Below are 10,014 nucleotides of genomic sequence, written 5' to 3'. Positions count from 1 at the left end.
GACTGAGAAATGAAGCGGGAATAAAATTCCCAAAACAAGTCTAGCACTGCCACATGTGCAGCAAGAACATGAGCAGTCTGCGTTCCTCCATTTTTTCAGGTCGAATACCAACCCATATTTTCCCCAAATTTTGACACAAGGTAGAGGACATCTCAAATTTTAAAATGGCGTATGGCACGTCCCTATCGAACCTCTATGGAGGGAGATATGCTCTCCCGAAGTTTGTCTAAATATGCCAATTCTACAAAAATTTCGGCAGAGTTTCCTTTGTTTTTCCTTAAATCCCCAAATTTGTACAAGCTCACTAATGCCTCAAATGTACCTAATAATCCAATAATAATCCAGTAATAATCTAATGGGTGGCACACACAAGGACCAACAACACCTTGGGGCACTTACAACCCAATCCAGCTTACATTTATTACACATATATTGCTTACTTTAAATTTCATACATAGTTTCAATCACTAACTTCAATTTCATGCATATTTCATCATACAAGTATTCATAACCTAAAATAGGTCTAAAGCCCTTCCATCATAGCATGTCATGCATCAGTTTTACATTTACAATATTCATCGACATATTACAATTTGTAACTTCAACTTAAATTTACAAACATACAATTTACGACTTAAATACAAATGACAACATAAACCAAATAACATAAACTACTAGACTTAGGCAAAATGACATGAACAAATATGCAAAAGAAACTTATCCTACGTACATATGAGATGTTCATGCCCTAAGTCTAGCCTAGGCCACATGGCCGACAAAATGCAAAATACTAAAGCACTCCACTGATCACTCTGCGGGCTTCTTGCCCGCTGCTCCAGCTCCACTGCTACCTCCTGAAATAAATGCCCCGAGACGGGGTGAGATATACGGATATATCTCAGTAACCCAGAGGTTCTGGAGAAAACTCCGCCCAATGGTTCACTTTGATGCATATAAATAATATAAAACAACATCACTTAAAACGGGATATAGCAAGAGATTTAGAGAAACTGGGGAATATCGGGATACAAAATACGACGAAGCGGGATGGTATAGCAATACCACGCAACGTCCTCGGCATATATAAGCTTATGGGTCTCATCCAAGGTGTGTTCCTAGAACAACAACCAAGGTACCCCTTCCATCCATAACACTCGAGACATTCCTAGTGTGCTCCTATCCGGATCACACACCACGACCCTAGGTCAATTGGAACTCCCTCTCGGAGACCTATCCAGTGGAAGTCCAAAACTGCCTGAAGGCTAACTGCTGGCCAGAGACTCGGTACATAAGTACCCACTGTAATAATGCATGCATGCTCATGTTGTTCTACACTACTCATATACACTTCCTACCATTACCCTCAACGGGTATGGTGGAACATAAAAGGGGAACAAGTCCCAGTACCAAGAGGTTACCTTAATTTGTTCTTTCCCTTAGCTCCCCAGCAGCTTATTTCTCAACTTGGTACACAGCAGAATGCCTACACAGAGGACATTCCCAATCACTCAAAACTCAGACAATACATGCTAATTCACAATTATACATGCATTGATTCAATCACTTACCTCAATCCACTTGGTCCAGGACCAAGGGCAATCCTCTGATTTACTGTTCGGGATTCAATTCGACGTACGGCAACCTATACAACCATATACAGCCATCAGTATGCGTCAATTTCCATCAAAACGCGAAAATCACAAAATCCTCCCCATCCTCCTTGATGGTTTGGCCATACAAGTGTTAATTTGAGATTTATTTTTCTAAATTTTCTTTCTAATTTTATTACTCATCCTTAGGTTTCCATGAGGCCATTTCATGTGTCGTTTCGCCGTTTTACGTCTTTTAAGCATCGTTTTACCAAATAGTTCACTCTAGGTTCACTTATGTCTTTAAACACAAGTTATTAATTTCCATTGATTCTTCCACTATCAATACCTCACACAACCCATCTAAATACCATTTAAAACATGAAACAACATCCAAGCAATTTCAACAACCTCATTTCACCTCCTTTTTACCTAATGGCCGATTTGAACCAAGGTATACATCCAAGGACTTTCCATCAATTTCAACCACTCAACACCTCATATCATCCTATTTTATCATCATTCAATCATACAACAACTCATTACTAACATCTCAACACTTTTCCAAAATTCCAAGTCATGAGTACTCAAAATTTTCCCAAGTTAAAATCAACATTTTTCACATAAAATTTTCATTGCATTTCTAGCTTTAATACATCATTCTAAGGCATTATCATCTAATACACATTTTCCAATTGAGCTCTCTAACATCACATATCAACAATGCAAGGCTTAGGTCTCAAAATCAAATCATCACATTCAATCAATTAAAACGCAAGAACACTTACCCAAATTGAAGGTACAAGGCTCCTCCTAACTATACTCCACCATTAGAGCACTTGGAAGCTCCAAGAACACAACTTTTCTTCCCAAAACCGTGGCTGAAAATGGGCAAGATCTCCTCACGCACACGATTTCAAGGCTCAAGAGTAGTACCAATGTGTTTAGAAGGTTCCCTCCAACAAATTTCAACACAAACTTTGTTGAATTTGGTGAAGAAATGAGTGATTAAAGTGAGGCGAAAATTTGAAAGAAAATTGGGAAGGAAAGAAAGGGGGGCGCGGGATTGAGGGCTGAAGAGGAGTGGAGGTGGTGATGAATAGTGTAGTGATGATGTGTTTTAAGTGAATTTTAAATGGGGTGGGTCTCACGCCACCTCACGCGACTTAAAACTCATCCGAACTGTCACTAAACGTCCTTAAATTCAAAACCTATTTAGAAATTTTAATTTTTAACATTAACCTTTCTCCTTTAATTATACTTGATCAGACAAATCCGAAGTTTTCCGGTCGTTCGAAGAAAGCACTGTTTTAAGCTGTTGCGCGCGCCGTTGGCACGCTTTTCCAAACTGACTTAATTCCATCAAATATTATCAAAATTCATATTTCCTAGTTCTATAGACCATTTATAAATCATATTTGAAACCTAGAGCTCAAAACTCAACTAGCACGTTTTACGGTGCAATCGTGCCGCAATATTTTTACCCGCGAAAAATACTATTCACTGCTTTTTCTGAAACTTGCCTACCCACTCAATTTTCCGTTTTGAATCCATTTCCAGGGTTATTTCTATCATCTGAGATCTGTTACTCAATTTTCATGGATGACGATACGATGACGATACGATGGCAGTATGCATCTTGTTGGCATCCATGTCGCCTGAACTGCAAAAGCAGCATGAGCACATAGATGCTCCCTCTATTGTCTTACATCTCAAGGAGTTATATGACGTTAAAGGCAGGCATGAGAGGTATGAGGCCTCTAGAGAACTGTTCTCTTGCAGGATGTCTGAGAACATGTCTGTTAGCAGTCATGTTCTTAAGATAATCAGGCTGATTGAGAAGCTAGGAAATCTAGGCTTCTTGATGGATGCTGAACTGAGTAATGACTTAGTCCTGGCCTCACTTCCACCTTCCTTCAGTCAATTCATAATGAATTATAACATGCATGGGATGCTTGTGAGCTTGCCTGAATTGTTAAGTATGTTAACAACTGCTGAAGTGTCTATCATGAAGGATAGGACACAAGCTCTTCTGATTGGTGGGCCTAGCAAGGCCAAGGGTAAGGGTAAGGGTAAGGGTAAGGAGCCTGCTAAAGGTGACTCCCTTAAGCCCAAAGGAAAATCCAAGAAGAAGGGCATCAAGAAGGTTAAGAAAGCATCCAAGGACAAAGGCAATGCTGAGTGCTTCCATTGTGGCAAGAAAGGCCATTGGAAGAGGAATTGTCCAGACTACCTGAAGAGTGTGAAGGACAAGAAGCATGGTGATGCTTCTGCCTCAGGTACTTTCATGATTGAGATAAATTATTCTTGTGCTAATCCGACTTCATGGGTATTGGATACCGGTTGTGGTTCTCATATCTGCAATATGTTGTAGGTGCTTAGGAGCCCAAGGAGATTGGAGAGAAACGAGGTGGATCTTCGCGTTGGCAATGGAGCAAGGGTTGCTGCTCATTTTGTTGGAGATGCCGACCTTATTTTGCCTACGGGCCTTTTATTGCATTTGAATAATTGTCTTTATGTTCCGAATTTTCTAGAAACATTATTTCTATTTCTTGTTTAGAACAAGATGGTTTTACTTTTAGTATTAAGAATGGTACATTTTCTATCATTTTGAATGATATTGTTTATGGTACTGCTTCATTAATAAATGGATTGTATGTTCTAGAAATGGGAACTGAAGTGCTCAATGTAGCTGTGAAACGACCTAGGATAGATAATCAATCTTATCTTTGGCATTGTAGACTAGGGCATATAAACGAAACAAGATTGTCTAGGATGCATGCAGATGGATACCTAGATTCCATGGATTTGGAATCCTATGGACAATGTGAATCTTGTCTAGCTGGGAAAATGACTTGTCACAAGCCCAAGGGGCTTGAGAGTCATAGGGCTAGTGAGTTATTAGAAGTCATTCACACTGATGTTTGTGGACCAATGTCTATAGAGGCTAGAGGAGGATACTCCTATTTCATTACCTTTACAGATGACAAATTAAGATTTGGGTACGTGTACCTAATGAGATATAAATCTGAAGCCTTTGAAAAGTTCAAAGAGTTTAGGAATGAAGTAGATAAACAACGTGGCAAGATGATTAAGACATTACGATCAGATCGTGGTGGTGAATATCTGAGCCATGAGTTTCAGGATTATCTGAGAGAAAATGGAATTCTCTCGCAGTTTACTGCACCTTACACACCACACCAAAATGGTGTCTCCGAAAGGAGAAACAGGACCTTGTTAGACATGGTCAGGTCTATGATGAGTGAGACTCAACTTCCAAAATTGTTTTGTGGATATGCCCTAGACACAGCGGCATACCTTCTAAATAGGGTACCGTCTAAATCTGTTCAGACCACACCATATGAGATATGGAATGGTAAGAGACCCAACCTGAGTTACCTTAGGGTATGGGGATCGCCAACTTATGTCAAAGCGTTTGCATCAGATAAGCTTAGTGCTAAGAGTACTAAATTTCTATTTGTGGGGTATCCCAAAGGTACTAAGGGATACTACTTTTACTCCATGGATGAACACAAAGTGTTTGTGTCAAAGAATGTTGAGTTCCTTAAGAAGGATTTGATCTCTCAAGGAGCCAGTGGGAGTAAGATTGATCTTGAAGAAGTTCAAGAACCACATGAATAGATTGAGGAGCCCAAGTCTGCTCCACAGGCGACGTTCTCCAATGGAGAAGTAAACACACAACTCCGTAGGTCAACAAGGGGCATCCGTCCACCTGAGAGGTATGGGTTTGTGATTGAGAATCAGCAAACCGTCGAGGATGATGAACCAAGTAACTACAAAGAGGCAGTCAAGGATGTTGACTCTTCTAGATGGCTTGAAGCCATGGAATCTAAAATGGATTCGATGTGTTATCAAAAAAAAAAAAAAAATGGATTCGATGTATCAACACAAGGTATGGACCTTGGTTCCTAAACCGCAAGGAATAGTTCCTATTAGTAACAAATGGGTCTTTAAAAGAAAGACTGATGCAGATGGCAACGTTCAGACCTACAAAGCTAGGTTGGTTGCGAAAGGATATCGTCAAAGACAAGGAGTTGACTATGATGAGACCTTCTCACCTGTTGCCATGATCAAATCTATTAGGATCATGCTTGCAATAGCGGCATATCACGACTATGAAATTTGGCAAATGGATGTCAAGACCGCCTTCTTGAATGGGTTCTTGAAGGAGGATGTGTACATGACACAACCTGAAGGCTTTGAAATCAAAGATCAGGAGCATATGGTATGCAAACTTCAAAGGTCGATATATGGGCTAAAGCAAGCATCAAGGAGTTGGAATATTCGTTTTGATGAAGTCGTTAAGAGTAACGGTTTTATCAAGAACGAGGATGAACCTTGTGTTTACAAGAAGGTTAGTGGGAGTAATGTCGTCTTCCTAGTACTTTATGTAGATGACATATTGTTAATAGGAAATGACATCCCCACATTACAAACAACGAAAGAGTGGCTTTCAAAAAGCTTCACCATGAAGGATTTAGGAAAGACGGCCTTTATACTTGGTATAAAAATCTATAGAGATAGATCAAATAGGCTGCTGGGTTTATCTCAATCCACGTATATTGACAAGATGCTAAAGAGGTTTAGCATGGAAGGGTCGAAAAGGGGTTTTCTTCCCGTCAGTCATGGGGTACATCTTTCAAAGGCCATGTGTCCTAAGTCACAGGCTGAGAAGGATCGCATAAGTGGAAATCCATACGCTTCGGCTATTGGATCCATCATGTATGCCATGATATGTACGAGACCAGATGTCTCATATGCTTTAAGCATTACGAGCAGATACCAGTCGGACCCTGGAGAGGGTCACTGGACGGCAGTCAAGACTATCCTTAAGTACTTAAGAAGAACTAAGGATGTGTTTATGGTCTATGGTGGGGTTGATGAGCTAACAATGAAAGGTTTCACTGATGCCAGCTTTCAGAGTGACAAAGATGACTGCAAGTCACAGTCAGGGTTCGTATTCACCTTAAATGGTGGGGCAGTATCTTGGAAGAGTTCCAAGCAGGAGACAACAGCAGATTCAAAGATAGAAGCTGAATATATAGCTGCTTCAGAAGCGGCTAAGGAGGCCGTGTGGATCAAGAAGTTCATATCTGAACTTAGGGTGATTCCAAGCGTAGATGAGCCCATACAGTTGTTGTGCGACAACACTGGAGCCATTGCGCAGTCAAAGGAACCTAGGTCTCATCAAAGATCTAAGCACGTGCTCCGCAGATATCACCTTATTAGAGAAATCATTGATAGGATGGATGTAAAGATGGATTATGTTCCCACAGATGATAACCTGGCCGATTCTCTGACAAAGGCTGTTTCTCAGAGAAAACATGATAGTCATTATGAGGCTTTGGGTATACGACTTAGGTCTGATTGGCTCTAGGCCAAGTGGGAGCTTGTTAGTATATGGATGTCCTAGAGACAATCTTTTGAATAGATTAGGACATATGTAGACCTTTTATATTGTCGCAAATAAAAGCACTATTTATCCTGTTTCATATTTTGTCTCAATATTACTATTAATTTTTATATGAGTAACTGGATAAACCCCTTAGAATAAAATAGGTATCTCTTGAGTATCTGTGATGAGATCACAATCATGAGGATTCAAGGATACTGCATGTTTATTCCTAATTTTATGTTCCTAGTCTAGAGACACTGAGAATGGGGATCAGTGATCTCGGGTAAGACTAGCACGACTCATCTACTTGTATTTGGATGCAAGGTAAAGACCTCATGAGCTACAGATATGGAGATGTCTTAGCTAAAGTCGTGGGTGGACCTATAAGGGTATAGCTCGCACTGAACAGACCCACAAAGAGACTCTATGAGGAACTCTCACAGAGAGTATCATTAGAGTAGTCTCTTTATATTTGGGTATGTCTTTCCTAAGACCAGAAGTTATTACCTAGACTGTGTTCTAGAAGGCATGCTTTGATTGTGCACCTCGTCTGCCTGAAACATGGAGACTCATAGGTATACTGTTGGGCTTGTCCTGAAAGAACACAGGGCTAGGGTGATAAGCTGAAGGAATTCGTCAAATCTCTGTGAGAGATTAGGTTAACTGTAAACCGGAGAAATCGGGATGACATTTACAGGGACTCGGGAATCTATGCATAGTAAAAGAGATCATGAGATGATCTGCCTTTAGAGTCTGTAAATTGAAGATTCCCTATTTCGAATAAAGCTTACCCTAAACCGCAGGGGTTGATACGCTTCCTTACCCTAGGTTTTGTGGGAAGGTAACCGAGACGAAAGGAAATATATACGGCAACCAAATATGTTAATAGGATGATCAAGTCATTAATCTAACTAGTTCTGGGGCAACAAAGCATTGCTAGTGCTCTGTGTTGTCATTAGATGGGTTGTGGGCTTATTGGGCCCAAGCCCATTTATGTCAGTGGCTATGTTGGACCTAATGGGTCACACACTAACACCTAATTGTCTAGATGCTCTAGCATTAAAGGTATTGGGCCTAACAATTGTTATTAGCCCAAGAAGTAGTTTGGAACTCCACAGATAGGGTGAAGGGCGCATGGATCAAAGTAATGGGCTTGGATAGTCCAAGACATTACTAATTAATTTAATTAGTTAAATTAATTATCAAATGTTTAAATTTTGAATTTTAAATTTGAATTTTGAATTTTGAATTTGAATTTTGAAATTTGAATTTTGAATTTGAAATTTGAAATCTGAAATTTGAATTTTGAATTTTGAATTTTGAATTTTGAATTTGAATTTTGAATTTTGAAATTTGAATTTGAATTTAGAATTTGAATTTGAATTTAAAATTTAAGTGTTTGAAAGTTTGAATTCAAATGTTTGAAATTCGAATTTGAATTGGCTATGAAAAGTTGTTTCATAACAAAAGGATAAGATGAGATCTTGTTGGAACATATCAAGAGGAAATCTTTTGGACATAATCTAAGAAGATCTGGGGCGCTGATTTGGCTGTTGGTTAATCATCAGAATCAGCTCCAGAAGATGTTGGGAGAATATTTGAGTGATTTGATTCAAGTTTGAATGCAACTACTCAAATGTAACTGGTCATTATTTAGGCTATATGGGGCGCACCATATAGCTGATTATATGATGATTTATGATCAGATATTTGATTAGGCTTTGAACCTAATATCATAAAGGTATGATAGGATGTTGTTGACAAGATTTGATAAGATTTGATTTGCAACAAATCCTCTTATTTCTCCTTGTTGGTGCGCCCTTTTGAAGGGATTTTGAGGATTAAAAATCTGATTGCATCATGACTCTCTTGATCACTTCTTGTGCGCCTAATAGCATATAAGTTCCTCCTAGATTTTTGTAAAAAGGCTAAGCCATTCTCTCCTTATTCCTGCGCCACTTTTGTGAGGTTTTCTCTCTGAAAACCTCACTCTTCTAAACACTTTTACATAGTCTCCTTTCATCACACATTGAGCGCATAGCAAGCCTTATTGTGGTGATCAATCGGCGGCTTTACTGGAAGGAGTTCCTGTATCTAGACGCGGGTGGTGTGGATCAACGTTAGAGGGTCTGAACCCTTCAGACCTACCTTGATCATCTTGAGTTTTCACGAACAAGGTATGATATACGTCTTAAAGTATGTATCTTGACATGCATGTGTATTCCGCTTGTGGAAATTTTTTTTGTTTTTCCCTCTCACATGCTACGGCCTTCAAGGTCAGTTCGAACTTTCAGAGAGTATCTAGTTGTTGTTGTTGATTCTGAACTTGCTGCAACTGGTCATTCTTGGCTAATAAAGCATCATAGCCATCAAGTTTAATAATTCCTGTCCTTCTGTCACTCACCGGAGCATTGTCAAACTCCTGAGATGCTAGAGACTCAAAGATGTCAAGGGCTTCCTGAGGGGTCTTGGTTGTCAATGCCTGCTGTGGCATTCACCAATGTCCTGGTGTTGGTTGTCAACCCTTGGAGGAATATTGCTGCTTGATTCCACACTTCTATTCCATGTTGTGGACATTTCCTCAAGAGTGTCTTGAACCTCTCCCAGGCCTCATAGATAGACTCTGACTCCTTTTTCTTGAATCTTGTGATCTCATCCTTCAACTTTTCCCTCTTGGATGCTGAAAAGAATCTGGCCAAGAACTTGGTTTGCAGATCATCCCAAATTGTAATGCTCCCTTGTGGTAATGACTGTAGCCATCTTCTGGCATCATCCTTCAGGGAATGAGTAAAGAGCCTCAACAGAATGGCATCTCTAGTCACTCCATTGATTTTCACAGTGTCACTTAACAGCAAAAAGTTCTCAATATGCAGGTATGGATCCTCTGCACTTGTTCCAGCAAACTGTTCTTTCTGCACCAACTGTACTAATGCAGGCTTCAATTCGAAATTATTAGGCTCTACTGTAGGTCGAACCACACTTCCAATGGGTGGAATGACAGCAGGAGTC

At 39.8% G+C, this 10,014-nt stretch overlaps 1 non-coding gene across 1 annotated transcript; it reads left to right on the top strand.

Moving 5' to 3' along the window:
* Window positions 1-9,564: 9,564 nt before the first annotated feature.
* LOC133301447 (small nucleolar RNA R71) lies at window positions 9,565-9,671 on the top strand. The gene has a single exon (XR_009750197.1). It is a non-coding gene; the product is annotated as a small nucleolar RNA R71 (small nucleolar RNA).
* The last annotated feature ends 343 nt before the right edge of the window (window positions 9,672-10,014 follow it).

This window comes from Gastrolobium bilobum, unplaced genomic scaffold (genome assembly GCF_033153095.1).
Source record: "Gastrolobium bilobum isolate Gb01-03AN ecotype WA unplaced genomic scaffold, APGP_CSIRO_Gbil_v1 utg186682, whole genome shotgun sequence".
Taxonomy (NCBI): domain Eukaryota; kingdom Viridiplantae; phylum Streptophyta; class Magnoliopsida; order Fabales; family Fabaceae; genus Gastrolobium; species Gastrolobium bilobum.
This window is presented reverse-complemented; position numbering and strand designations above follow the sequence as displayed.